Genomic DNA, 14,403 nt, shown 5'->3' with positions numbered 1-14,403 from the left:
ATTCAAAGGCAAAAACAGGGCACTCTGAATATTTATTACACAATCGTGGTGTTTGTCTAAATGTACCTGAAAATCAGATAACTAAACCACTAGTTAAAGTGTATCTAAATCTATGAACGCAAATATAATATATTGCATCTTACCAGTGGTTGCTTTTTTTTTTTCAGGCTAAGAACATTTTCAACAAATACAGAAAATTCCTTTTGATCCAGTGTCCTTGCATCTTTCTGTGTACTGAGCTTAAAGTTATTATAAAGCTCAACCATTTTTTACCCTAATGCATTCCTTGCTTACCTGAGCCCTCATGCGATCCAGCGCTGTGCATGTCTGCAGCTCTTCTCTGCCCTCACTACCAGATCTCACAAGCCTTGCTGGGGCATCAGGAGCTATTGGCTCCCACTGCTGTCAATCAAAGCCAGGGATGAGGGAATGGGGGTGGGGCCAAACGCTGCTGTCTGTGTCAATGGACGCAGCAGCGGGGCTTGGGCGCAAGCACGAACAAGTGCCCCCATGGGAAGTGGCTTCCTATGGGGGCACTGGACAGAGAGGAGGAGCCAGGAGGGCTGGCGGGCGGACCCAAGAAGAGGAGGTTTTGGGCCACTCTGTACAATTTCCTTGCTCATAGCAGGTAAGTATAACATGTTTGTTACTTGAAAAAAAAATTACTGTACAACCACTTTAGGGCTAGGTTCATATTTGTGTTCTGCAAGAATGCATGCAAATTTGCATGCCTTGCTGTATCACACAGTGTAAGCTCAACCTAATGTTATCCGATTTTCAAGCTATCTTCTGTGAAATACAAAACAACTCCCCTTCATGTAATGGAGATAGGGTATTTGTAGTCCAAATAAGAAGACAATGCTGCTCCTCCATAGATACAGTAGAGTGAGTGAGTGTTGTCATCCTAGGACAGGATATGTATTACTGGCAGTGTCACCAGGTAAAAATTAAAGGAAAGAAAAAAAACTAAATAAAATGCAGTCACCACAAGGACTGGCAAGTTGCAATGAATTAAATGTCATTGGTAAATAATGGAGTTACTTAAAATGGAACTTCACCATCTCAATCAATATGGATTATTTTTAATCCTTATGCTCCTAGCACTAGTAAATAGAAAGTATATCATGTTTACTTGTTTTAAACTTTGTTATTACATTTCCTTAGATACTTTTGGTTTCCATGCCTAGGAAAATGATGTCATACATCCCAGGAGTCTTCAGGAGGGGAGGGAGGGTTCTCAGCTCAGCCAATGCCCGAGCTAAGGTTAGATGGATTCCAGGAGGTAAATGATTCATGAATCATCTGCTCTTACTCAAGATGGCAACTGCCAGGAATGCAAGGGGGAGGTTTTTAAAGTGGTTTCTCTGCAAAACAAAGCATGCAGACAAGGATGGATGGGGGAGTTTGCTTTGAATATTAAAAATGAAATAAATAGCATGTTTGGCTTGTGGTACTCAGGTGTAGTGTAGTTCCACTTTAAGCAATAAAAAGATACATTGTAGACTGCAAACCTCTGTACATATGGCAGCACAAAACAAGAGGCATTTCCTTTTGGTTATATACACTTTAGATTTGTATAGATTTGATATATAACTTTCAGAAAATGAGCAAAATTGATTTCAACACAAAATTACACAAAATAAATAATGAGGCCAATGAGGGACATATTTGGCACAAGAACAAGTCCAGGATAGTTGAAAGGAGCTTCTGTAACCCTAGGAAGACAATTAAAACCATTTTACACTTAAAGTGGTAGTAAAGCCATATATTTATGTTTTATTTACAGGTAAGCCTATAATAAGGCTTACCTGTAGGTACTGTAAATATCTCCTAAATGTGCACCGATTTACTTGTGCAGCTGCCGGTGATGTCACCAGCGCATGCACTCTGAAGGAACGGCATGCCCGTGCCTTTTCTATAGAGCCGTGTGTCGTAAATAAAGACTCCCACGTGCATGCACGAGAGTGACGTCATCGTGGCTCAGCTATTCAAAGTACTGGAGCCCACAAACCCAGAAGGAAGACCAGTGAAGATGGCAGCCCTGTCAGCAATGAGAGCGTGCCCCTGGAGGGCTTCGTTTTAAGGTAGGTTTCACATAATGTGCTAGTATGCGATGAATACTAGCACATTGTAACATTGCTTTTCAGGGGAAAAGTTTTTTTCTTTCTTTTTTTAGCTTCAAGTTTACTACCGCTTTAATCGGTATGTAAACCCTTTTTTCTTTTTCCATAATTAAATGGTACGTAAATCCTAACACCAAAATTCCCCCCTTTGCTCTACTTGATCTCTTAAATATACTATTGCAAGTACTTTGTTACATCAGTTTAATAAAAAGAAGGATACCTCTTGATCCTGCCAGAATCATGTCACTTTCTGCCTGCTAGCTAAGTTAGCATTCTTCTGAGCTCCTTCCATGCACTATAAAGCACCTCCCTCCCATGTTATGGGGAAAAGGGAAAGGGTGGTGATGTAGTCCTCCTCTAGTACAGTATAGAGTGTGAGCATTGTCACCCTAGTTTAGGATGTGTGACTGTCAAGATCACCAGGTGAAAATAAAACAAAATTAGAAACATAAAGGAAAAATGACTGAAAAAAATAAAATAAAACTAATGCAGGACTTATAATCGGCAATACGATAAATGTTTGGTATTGCTTGCTTTAATGTATGCTAAATAAATATTGGAGATATTCAGCGCCAAATCTTAAACTGTGGGTAAACCCTGAATGAACGTCTTTTATTTGTTTCCACTAATCTGTTAAGTATACAATTGAAAACATTATGTTTCTATTCAATGATAAGAAATATACTTATTGATCCTGCCAGAAATCATGTCAGCTGATATCTGCCTGTGCTTTCTGCTGCTGCTGCACTCTAAGTTAGCATTGTTTTAAGTTCTTTCTGTATGCTACAAAACACCTCTCCCTATGTTATGGAGAAAAGTGAAGAGGGGACATTGTCCTGTAGTGTTCTTCTAAGGTAATAATCCTGCTTCTGCATAGATACAGTACGGAGCATAATCTAGGACAGGAAGTGTGTTACTGGCAGGATCACCAGGTGAAAACAAAGGAAAGGACTGCTGAGCAGTAATATATTAAATTTATGTTCTTGGGTATAGATACGCTTTAAAAACCACTAAAAACAACCTTGACATTCTCCATTGTCTCCAATGCGTTTAACCGAAAAAGATGAATTTTTTTGCAAAAAACTGACTTTTGCTAAAATGTTGTAGAAATTAAAACCCTCTTTTTTTAACCTCCAGTACCTCCCTCTTTTCTTTACCTCCAATAAAAAATATTTCTGGCAATAGACCACCCTAGTATGTGCCCACATCTGCCATAGATGTTTTTAGTGGAGCTCATTAGTGATGAGAATCCTTTAGCTACCTCCAGCCTACTGTAATAAAAGGCAGCTCTTCAAAGCATAATGCGGCAGCCATGTTTGACTCTATTTTTATTTTATGTACATGGTGCAAAAGAAAACTCAGCTATTATAAAATCAGATTCAGACTGATGCTATAAACCTTGAATAGCGCCTACAGTACAATGCCCCCCTGTGTAATAGAAAGAAAAGAGGACACAGACGTGTCCAGAATACCTTGACAAAAGATAATTACCGTTTTTGAGGTTAGGTTGTACAACTATGGGTGATATGATCATAGATTTCCCGGCTGGATGAGTAGAATAGCTGGTAACAGCAGTCGCTTCTAACAATGCTGTTATCATAAAGGTGTAACAATGAAACACGGACACAATTGGGAAGCAACATGTTGTTGGCGCTTCCAGCACAGAAGGAATAATAGCAACAAGAGAAAGAGATCGGCTACAGAGCGCATTAACAGGGCAGAGTGAGGAGGAAAGGGTTACAATTAGCCAAAGGACAAAAGAGCAGGCTAAGGAATTACATGGTTTGTTTGTTAAATTCAATACTCAGTGCTTCAGCACAGTCTGCTTATATCAGCACTGCTAATTTCTGCCCCAAGCATCAGCCTGCTGTTTTCTAAAGGAATAATTCCCCGTATCTGTAACTTGAAGGCTGACCGCACAGGGGAGAGTTCTGAGCGGGCCCTAGTATGTGCGCAGGCACGGACTGCTCAAGGGCTTATCACAGAAATTCTCCACTTACGACATGACTCTAAAAACATGAAACCCAGAAAATTACAAGAGCCACTGATCCTTTTCCACTCCATTATATGCAGGTTTAAATTTGCAATGCATGTAAATTCCACAATTTACTATGGCAGACGTCAGAGGAGTTGACAGCAGATTGAAGCTAGCCCAGTCCCTTTTGGAGATTTTTTTTTTAAGGCATGAAAGATCATTTTAAGGAAATCAGATTTCAAAAGCCATCTGTACCAGAATAAAGAGATAGCGGTCGCCAGAAACCAAATATAAACAGAGCAATGGAATAATTGAATTAAGATGTGCCGTAATTATTCTGGCAATCTATTTTGATGGAGCAGGCCTGGAGCTTATTCGTACTACATATTGTGCACATATCATACCAAAAAAAAATAAAAAATCAGCAATTCCAAAAAGAATCAACGCATTTTTTTCTTCTTCCAATTTCACTTTATCTCCCACACTAGTATTGTTAGGCCTAATTCCAACAGGCATATTAAAATAATCCAGTAGTGGACATATCTAGCTTAAAATGCTTGGTTTGGCATTTAATTACATGCAACTATAGGTGTATGGTGTGTAGAAGTGCATGCACATAAACTCAATCTATTGGCTATAATATTCTAGCCACTAGAATGCATTCACTTTATGCATGTTTATGCATGAAAACCACAAATAGAGAAATGTAAGTTTGGTGCAGTTTTCTTTATGCTACTGCATGCAGTGTGTAAATATGGATTTATACGTTTGCACCTGCATGGGCACATTAGCAAACATGTGGGGTGGTGGTGGGGGTGATTGTTGTGTTTTTCTTGGTTTCTTCTGGGCTATGCTAGGCACTGTATGCAGGGTCACTCACTCTGCCCATGGGGTACCTTTACCATGTCACACCCATCAATGCCCCGGGACAAGGCGGGGGCCGCTGTCAGGAAAATTCAACCTTAGGTGGTCCTCCAACTCAGAGATGGGGAATGCACCATGTACATTAAGTAAATAAACTGAACTCCAGTTAACTCTGTGGTCCCTTGTAAATGCACAACTTAACTGTGACTGTTTGCATTTAGGAGGTCCACGCTGAGCCTCTGTCCACTCCACCCATTCAGCCTAGCTCTGTCACCTCACTCCCAGTGACAGAATGGGATTCTCTTGCTCTCTTTCAGAACTGACCTAGGAAAGGCCATGTGTTGACTTTATTGTGCATTCCCCTTTCAGGACTTCTCCCACTTGGGAGGCAAGATTGTCGATATCCCTCATAAAGAGTAAGGAAGGACACTCCTGATTTAGCTGTGTGGACACGTCTCTCTCCGCCGAAGTCTTCAAACTGTTCTAAGCGTGGTCTGTCATTGTCTATACTAATTGTTGCTCTGTTAAACATAACAGCAATAAAGTTGCCGTCCTTGTGAAGATCCTGTAGAGACCTCTGTTATTTACTGGAAAGTGGAGTTTCTCTCAGGCATGAATTTGTGCTTGGGGATAAAGCGGCACCAAAGCCAGTGGAACAGTTGGACTACCTTCCAGTTAGACCAGGCTGCCCTCCCAAGAGTTTTCTGTTCTATCAGTTGAGGAAACTCTGGGGAGCCCATGCCATGTGCCAAGTGGTTTGCCTGAGCCAAGCAACAAAAGAGTTGAAACTCTACCTGAGGTCTCCACTATACTACAGTAGAAAATGTGTACTTTTTGTAAGCATTATTTGAAAATCCTGTAAAAAACAGTAACATGATGTGAAGAACTGAGAGTGGAGTCTATGGCAAGTTGGCTATTATTCCCTATGAGCCGTCCCAGCACAAGTCCAACCTGCATTCTATCCTGAGATGCCCAACCTATTAAATAAATATGGAGCTTGCATAGATATCAAGTTCTCCCCATTTTTCATATTACTGCACCAGGTAAGGTGCAGCATATAGGTTCCAATATCAGGTGACAATTTAAGAACCACTTTTTTCCTGTCGCAGTCCATGTCCTTTCAATGTTTTTGGGGGGTTGAAACTATGCGCATGAGTGTGCGTACATGATACAGCACAGGCCAAGTGGGGGTATATGCTGTATATTGCTGTTTATCATGTCACTATATCAAAAGACATGAACTCGTCCTTTACTTTTACAGGATATCAGCTTTCTAAAATGTTTATAAGTAAAAATAAAAACAAGGGCAATGGCAGTCTTACCTATCCCTCACCTTTGTAGTGTATGGTTTATAACAAAAGCACAAGAGCAATTTAAATGGAATGTTATATTTGAAATTTTATACCAAACTGTCCCACAGTGAGATGAAAAGGCTAAATTATTACATATCTGAGAAACCCCACAACCTAGTATGTGCTGCATTGTGGCTGTGCCTATTAGGATCACTGAGGGGCAAGATCATCTGCTAACAAATGACCAAACCTCCCCATTTTTAGTAATATGCGGGATTTATATAGTGTGCAATGCTTTACTGTAAAAAGGAAGACAGTATAGTTACCATTCAATACAATTCAAGAGGGTTAGAGGGACCAAGCTTCTTGTGAGAACTTACAATCTTAAAGAGAGGAGCAAGTGATATAAAAAGGTAGTCACTATGTTGGGATGAGTTGATGGAGAAAATAAAAGTTCAAGTGTTAGGTAAGGTGGGGTTGGCTTCCTTGAAGGTGAGTTTTCTGGCATCACCTAATGACAATAGGAGATAGCCCTGCAGAAGTTGTGGAAGTGAGTAGTGGAGGCAGTGACAAGGGAGCTAGAGAGTAAGAGGTCTTGGAAGGGTCGAAGAGGATGGTTTGGGTGATAATCAGTATTCTAGGCTTGACGTATTCCATCTTCCACCCTACATCCATGACATTCTCCTTCTTTAACCCTTTCCCGCCACTTCCTCCCAGACCTTTAGGAGGTTCTACAGTAAATGCCGGGAGGCAAAGGCGGGCATTCAGATCATGTGACCGCTGTGATTGGCAGTCACAGCGTTCACATGATTGGAAAGCCTCCTGATCGCAAGCATGCATAGGGAGCTTTCTGGTCCTCGCCGTTAACTGTGCTGGGAGTATGCAGGGCATGCTCTCAGCACAAAAAACTGTTTACACAGGGCCGCATATATGTGGCCTCTTTGTATTAAAGCCCACCCATTGAGAGGTCACATATATGTGTATCTCCAGCGGGAAGAGATTAATATAATGTGCCTGCCCATATTTTCATCATCCAATGTATCCCGTAAACACAATAGCTAGTGTGCCCTGCTATATCCACAAGTCAATGTTTCCATCTTTAATTCCCTCTGCTGATGCGCCCCAGTCCGATATTCCCTTTCTTGAGGTGCCAAACCCTTGATGCATCCTTCTGTACCTCTCCCCAAATAATTTTACTTCCAATGTTCCAACTTAAAGGAGGGGTGAATGTTGTAAATCAGTGCTTGTACTGCCTAACTGTTAACCCTGCTCAGCCTTGAGTGGATTTTCACAGGAATGAAGCACTAAAAGCCTAGAGTAAATGTTCTAATGTATTATAATTATAGGTGACTCACACACTTCCAACATTTCACTCCCTTGGATTCTACTGTTCTATGTCTCACTCCTATTTCTGTTTTTAACAATGACACCAGTTTCCTGTTGTACATTAGGTCATGCTGAAAAAATAAATATCTAATCATTTGCAAGATATATCCTACTGCCCTCCACAGTAGATTCGCGTGCACTCTGTACTTCTGTTGTGTCAAAACACCTGATACTTTATTGCACAACAAAAGTCAGCTGATTCTTTGCCAGTATGAAAGTGGTGCAAATAAAAAGAGCTGTCTAAATGCTTGTGGAATTCTTTGCAAGCCTATATTTCCCCACATAAAAACGATTTAAAGGATCTGCTTGTTTTTAACAGAAAGTATCAGGCCAGGATCTGTCTGCTTAGCATAAATGGAAGGCCGACATGACTTGGTTTGGCAGGCTTAGGCTGTAGTCAGTGAAGGGTTAATTTTACCTTTTTTTTTCTTCAAAGTAAATGCTGTTATCTTATTAGTGAGGAGAGGGGTGGATTGATAGGAGGGAGGTGTCTTCCTCAAGGATCAGTTGGAGCAGTGAAAGCGTCCTTCTCTTGCCCTCCTCCCTTCAATTCTTTCTGATACTGTTTTTTTTTTTCACGTTGTTCAACTTTTCTCTTCCTCAGCCAGTGTGGTTGTGTGTTGGGTTATGGGGAGGACTGGTTCTTATACACTCATTTTTAGTTGGACTTGCAGGCTCACAGCAGCAGGCGGGGGTCTCAGGGTTTTGATTTATTTGTGAGTTGTTTAACTTGCAGATAATTGTGTCATGGTCATGGCAGCTATAGCATTGGCAATACCACAGTCAAGCCTTCACATAAGACCCTCTTTGCCCATCTGAGCAAATACAGTAGGTAAAATGTATAGATTACAGATATACATACAGAAAATATACAGACCTATGACAACAAGATGTTCTATATCACCTACAGTTGCAAGAAAAAGTATGTGAACCCCTTGGGATTACGTGGAGTTTTGCATGAATTGGGCATAAAATGTGCTCTGAACGTCATCTAAGTCACAACAATAGAAGAACACAGTCTGCTGAACATAATACTACACAAACATTAGATGTTGCCATGGTTTAATTGCACATAACATGTAAACATTCACAGTGCAGGGAGGAAAAAGTATGTGAACCTTTGGACTTAATAACTGGTTGACCCTCCTTTGGCAGCAATAACCTCAACCAAACGTTTCCTGTAGTTGCAGATCAGACCTGCACAACGATCTGGAGTAATTTTGGACCACTCCTCTTCACAAAACTGTTTCAGTGTAGCAATATTCTTGGGATGTCTGGTGTGAATCGCTCTCTTAAGGTCATGCCACAGCATTTCAATTGGGTTGAGGTCGGGACTCTGACTGGGCCACTCCAGAAGGCGTATTCTGTGCTGTTGCAGCCATTGTTTTGTTGAATTACTTGTATGCTTTGGGTCATTGTCCTGTTGCATCACCCATCCTCTGCGGAGCTTCAGTTGGCGGACAGATGGTCGTACGTTTTCCTGCAAAATGTCTTGATAAACTCTGGAAATCATTTTCCCATCAATGACAACAATCCGTCCAGGCCCTGAGGCAGCAAAGCAGCCCCAAACCATGATGCTCCCTCCGCCATGTTTTACAGTGGGGATGAGGTTTCATCTATCCACAGTATATTTTGCCAGTAGTGCTGTGGAACATCCAGGTGCTCTTTTGCAAACATCAAACGTGCTGCAATATTCTTTTTGGACAGCAATGGCTTCCTCCGTGGTGTCCTCCCGTGTACTCCATTCTTGTTTAAGGTTTTCCTTATTGTAGATGTGTCAACAAAAATGTTAGCATGTGCCAGAGATTTCTGTAGGTCTTTAGCTGACACTCTGGGATTCTTCTTTACCTCATGCAGCATTCTGTGCTGTGCTCTTGCAGTCATTTTTACAGGACGACCATGCCTAGGGAGAGAAGCAACAGTGCTAAACTTTCTCCATTTGTAGACAGTCTGTCTTACCGTGTATCTTTTGGAGATACTTTTGTAACCCTTTCCAGCTTCATGCAAGTCAACAATTCTTGATCGTAGGTCTTCTGAGAGCTCTTTTCTGCGAGGCATGGTTCACATCAGACAGTGCTTCTTGAAACCAGTAAACCCAAAACAGGTGTGTGTTTTTTAAGGGCAGGACAGCTGTCAGCAACACATCCAATATCATCACACTGATTGGAGTCAAGGTTGGCTCACTCCTGGCTCCAATTAGCTCTGGGAGAAGTCATTAAGCTAGGGCCTCACGTACTTTTTCCTCCTGCACTGTGAATGTTTACATGTTATGTGCAATTAAACCATGGCAACATCTAATTTTTTGTGTAGTATTATGTTCAGCAGACTGTGTTCTTCTATTGTTGTGACTTAGATGACGTTCAGAGCACATTTTATGCCCAATTCATGCAAAACTCCACGTAATCCCAAGGGGTTCACATACTTTTTCTTGCAACTGTATAACTACTAATGTCCATACAGTGTTTCATACCTCCCACATCTACATCCTGAAAATGTTCCACATCACCTACACCTACTAATGTCCAGATAGTGTTCCACACCTCCTACGCCTACTAATATCCTGACAGTGCTCCATATCACCTACTCCTACTAATGTCCAGATAGTGTTCCATATCTCCTACGCCTACTAATATTCTGACAATGCTCCATATAACCTATGCCTATTAATGGCCAAATAGTGCTCAATATGTCATATGCCTACTGCCCTGACAGTGCTCCATATCACCTACGCCTGCTAATGTCCAGATAGTGCTCGGAGTTAAAAAAACAGAGTCTACTAACCTGTAAGTGACAACTGATCTTTCCTATTAATATTGTAACTGGGATATGAGTGCTAGCAGGGTTGAAGGTTTTGTGCAGTGCACAGTGTGCTGCATGTATGCAGCAATGGAGCAACAGCTCCGGATGGATACCGCTGCGACAGGTGTGAGTGGCTTGCCCTTCTGGAATCTCACGTTAGAGGTCTGGAGGAGCAAGTTGCAACACTAGACAGAACTATCAACCTTGAAAGGGGTCTTCTGCTCTCTGAGCAGGTAGCTAATGGGATTGATGTGGAGGGCGGAGGGGCTAATCAGGATTATCAGGTAGGAAGATGGGTTACTGTAACGAGAGGGAGTGGTAGGGGCTCACAGAAAAAGAAGGCTGGCCCTGGGTTTGAGCACCCAAACAGATTTGCCAAGTTGAGTAAAGATGTGGGGGTGGCAAGCTCAGGGGTGGCAGCCATGGATGTCACTGCTAACACTAACAACCGGGAGGGCAGACCATCTGGGAGGGGTGGTGAGGGTAGTGCATGAAGTCCTAGACAGCTGGTGGTAGTAGCGGATTCTATGATCAGGACTGATAGAATAATTTGTCACCAGGATCGCCTCAACCGAATGGTTTGCTGTCTCCCTGGTGCCAAGGTTCGGCATGTGGTGGACCAGGTTGATAAATTACTGGGAGGGGCTGGGCATGACCCAGCTGTCTTGGTTCATGTTCGAACCCATGACAGAATACATGGAAGGTGGAGGCTCCTTAAGAATCAATTTAAAGAACTAGGCTGCAAGTTGAAGGGAAGGACCTCCAAGGTGAGATTCTCTGAAATATTACCTGTGCCATGCACAACTCAGGAAAGACAAGGAGAGATTAGAGAACTCAATGCATGGCTGAAGACCTGGTGTGAGAGGGAAATATTTGGGTTTCTAGAGCACTGGGCTGACTTTTCATTGGGGTGCAACCTATATGCTAGAGATGGTGTGCACCTAAATGGAAGGGGGTCTGCTGTGCTGGGGGAGAGGTTTATGGGAAGGCTGGGGGAGTATTTAAACTAGGATCGAGGGAGGAGGGAGAATTAGATTATAATGGGGTAGACAGATCAGACAGGGGTCACCACTTATCGGTGGGTGGAATGGGGAAAGATGGGGGGAAGGCTATGGATGATGATAAGAAGGTTCCCATGTTACAAACAACCAGTGGAATTGGTACCATTTGTATGAAAATAAAAAAATATGCAAAATACGTGTGAACAAGGTATCAATTAAAGTGTTTGTTCACTAATGCCAGAAGTCTGTCAAGCAAAATAGGTGAGTTGGAAGCTTTGTTGCATGAAGAGAACTATGATTTAATTTGTATTGCTGAATCTTGACTTCATTCTTCGCATGACTGGACCATTAATATTCCTGGCTATGTTCTCTTTCGGAGAGACAGAGTAAATAGGAAAGGTGGTGGTGTCTGTCTCTATGTGAGAAGTGATCTCGGAGTGAGTGTGAAAGAGGACCTAGTTGATGGAGAGTGTGATGATGCTGAAGTATTATGGGTAGAACTGCACATGCGGGTGCATACTACAAAGGTAATCATTGGAGTTTGTTATAAGCCTCCCAGTGTTAATGAGGAGGTGGAAACTCAGCTCCTTGCATAGATTGAAAGGGCTGCAAGGGCTGGGACAATGATAATAATGTGGGATTTTAACTACCCGGAAATTGACTGGAGTAATGGTACTGCAGGAACAGTTAAAGGGCAAAAATCTTTAAACCTACTACAGGACAATTTTATGGTAGAGTTCATAGAGGCCCCAACTAGGAATGATGCTCTGCTGCACCTGGTAATCTCAAACCATGCAGAGCCTATTACGAATGTCCATATAAAAGAACATCTGGGTAGCAGTGACTATAACATGATTTAATTTATTGTTATTGTTAACTGTAAACAGCAAGCACATACGGGAAAAATAAAACCGCTCATTTTCAAGAAAGCTAATTTTCCAAGGTTGAGAGCTGCTCTCCAAGACTTAGACTGGGAGGGAATATTGGCATTGATGAACACAACAGAAATGGGAGTTCTTCAAAAAAAACTGTATGTGAACACACTGCAAAATATATTCCCATTGGGCAACAAGTTTAAAAGGCTAAAAATCAAACCTATGTGGCTTACGGCCAAAGTTAAAAAGGAACACTATCATTGTTTAAACATTACAAAGAATATAACAGAATATACAAAAGGAAATAAAGGCCGCAAAAATTTAAAACAAACGATGGATTGCAAAAGATAGCAGGACCAACCCCAAAACATTCTTCAAATATATTAATAGTAAAAAGGTCTGGTCCGAGCATGTAGGCCCTTTACAAAATAATCTAGAGTGGGTTACTGGGGACAACGAGAAGGCAAATTTATTTAATACCTTTTATAGCTCTGTGTATACAAAGGAGCATGGGGGAGCTCTTGTCCATGATGGGCATGGTATTGACATAGCTCCACATGATCCACATTGGCTCACAATTGATATGATACAAAATATTTTGACAGTATAAAGGTGAATAAAGCACCTGGACTGGATGGCATACACCCACGGATCTTTAAAGAATTTAGCTCTGTCATTTCAAAGCCATTGTTTCTAATTTTTAGGGACTCTTTAATGACTGGCATCGTACCACTGGATTGGTGTAAGGCCAATGTGGTGCCAATATTTTAAAAGGGGTCAAAATCTTTACCAAGTAATTATAGACCTGTTAGTTTAACTTCTATAGTTGGGAAGATACTGGAGAGTTTAATAAAAGACCACATAGATGAGTTCTTGCTAGAAAAAATATATTAAGCAACAGACAGCATGGATTCATTAAAGTCAGAAGTTGTCAAACAAATCTGATTTCTTTTTATGAGGGGGTGAGCAAAACCTTGGACAGAGGGGTGGCGGTGGACGTGGTATACTTGGATTTTGCAAAAGCATTTGACACAGTTCCCCACACACAGCTAATGTGTAAGGTAAAGTCTACGGGCTTGGAAAAATCTGTATGTTAATGGATAGAAAACTGTCTAAAAGGTCATCAGTGGTGTATGCCAGGGTTCTGTGTTGGGACCCTTACTTTTTAATATATTTATAAACGATATAGGGTCTGAGAGCAACAATCCCATTTCAGTCTTTGCAGATGACACCAAGCTGTGCAGTAGAATAACGTCCTTACAGGATGTCTCCAACTTACATGCCGACCTCAATGCACTATTTAATTGGGCAACTGTGTGGCAAATGAGGTTTAATGTTGATAAATGTAAGGTTATACACTTGGGGGCTAAGAATATGCATGCATCATACATACTAGGGGGAGTACAACTGGGGGAATCAATGGTGGAGGAGCATCTGGGGGTTCTGGTAGATCACAAGCTTAATAATGGCATGCAATGCCAAGCTGCGGTTTCTAAAACGAGCAAAATCCTCTCTTGTATTAAAAGAGGTATAGACTCCAGAGAGAGAGATATCATATTACCCCTGTACAAATCATTAGTAACACCTCATCTAGAATATGCAGTTCAGTTTTGGGCACCAAGTCACAAAAAGAACATTGGGGAACTTGAGAAAGTACAGAGAAGGGCAGCTAAACTGATACGAGGAATGGAGGAGCTCAGCTATGAGGAAAGATTAGAGGAACTGAATTCATTCTCTCTTGAGAAGAGGAGATTAAGGGGGGATATGATCAACATGTATAAATACATCAGTGGTTCATATAGTGAACTCGGTGTAGAGCTATTCACCCTGAGGTCATCACAGAGGACAAGAGGGCACTCTTTACGTCTGGAGGAAAAGAAATGTAATCTCCAAAACACAGAAAGGTTTCTTCACAGTGAGAGCTGTGAAAATGTGGAATAGACTCCCTCAAGAGTTGGTTCTGGCCAGCTCAGTGGATTGCTTCAGAAAAGGCCAGGATTGTTTCTTAGATACACATAACTGGATACTAACATTTAAAGGTAAAGTTGATCCAGGGAATATCCAATTGCCTCTCGGGGGGATCAGGAA

The 14,403-nt window shown here is 41.6% G+C and overlaps 1 protein-coding gene across 1 annotated transcript in view; it reads right to left on the bottom strand.

The window, feature by feature from the left end:
• Positions 1-14,403, bottom strand: part of MARCHF9 (membrane associated ring-CH-type finger 9) — a 208,564-nt gene that overhangs the window by 158,091 nt on the left and 36,070 nt on the right. The window lies entirely within an intron of this gene.

This window comes from Staurois parvus, unplaced genomic scaffold (assembly GCF_062004578.1).
Source record: "Staurois parvus isolate SC_StPar_1 unplaced genomic scaffold, SC_StPar_1.0 ptg000023l, whole genome shotgun sequence".
In the NCBI taxonomy this organism is placed as follows: Eukaryota; Metazoa; Chordata; class Amphibia; order Anura; family Ranidae; genus Staurois; species Staurois parvus.
Note: the sequence above shows the minus strand (reverse complement) of the source record. Positions and strands in the feature narration are given on the sequence as shown.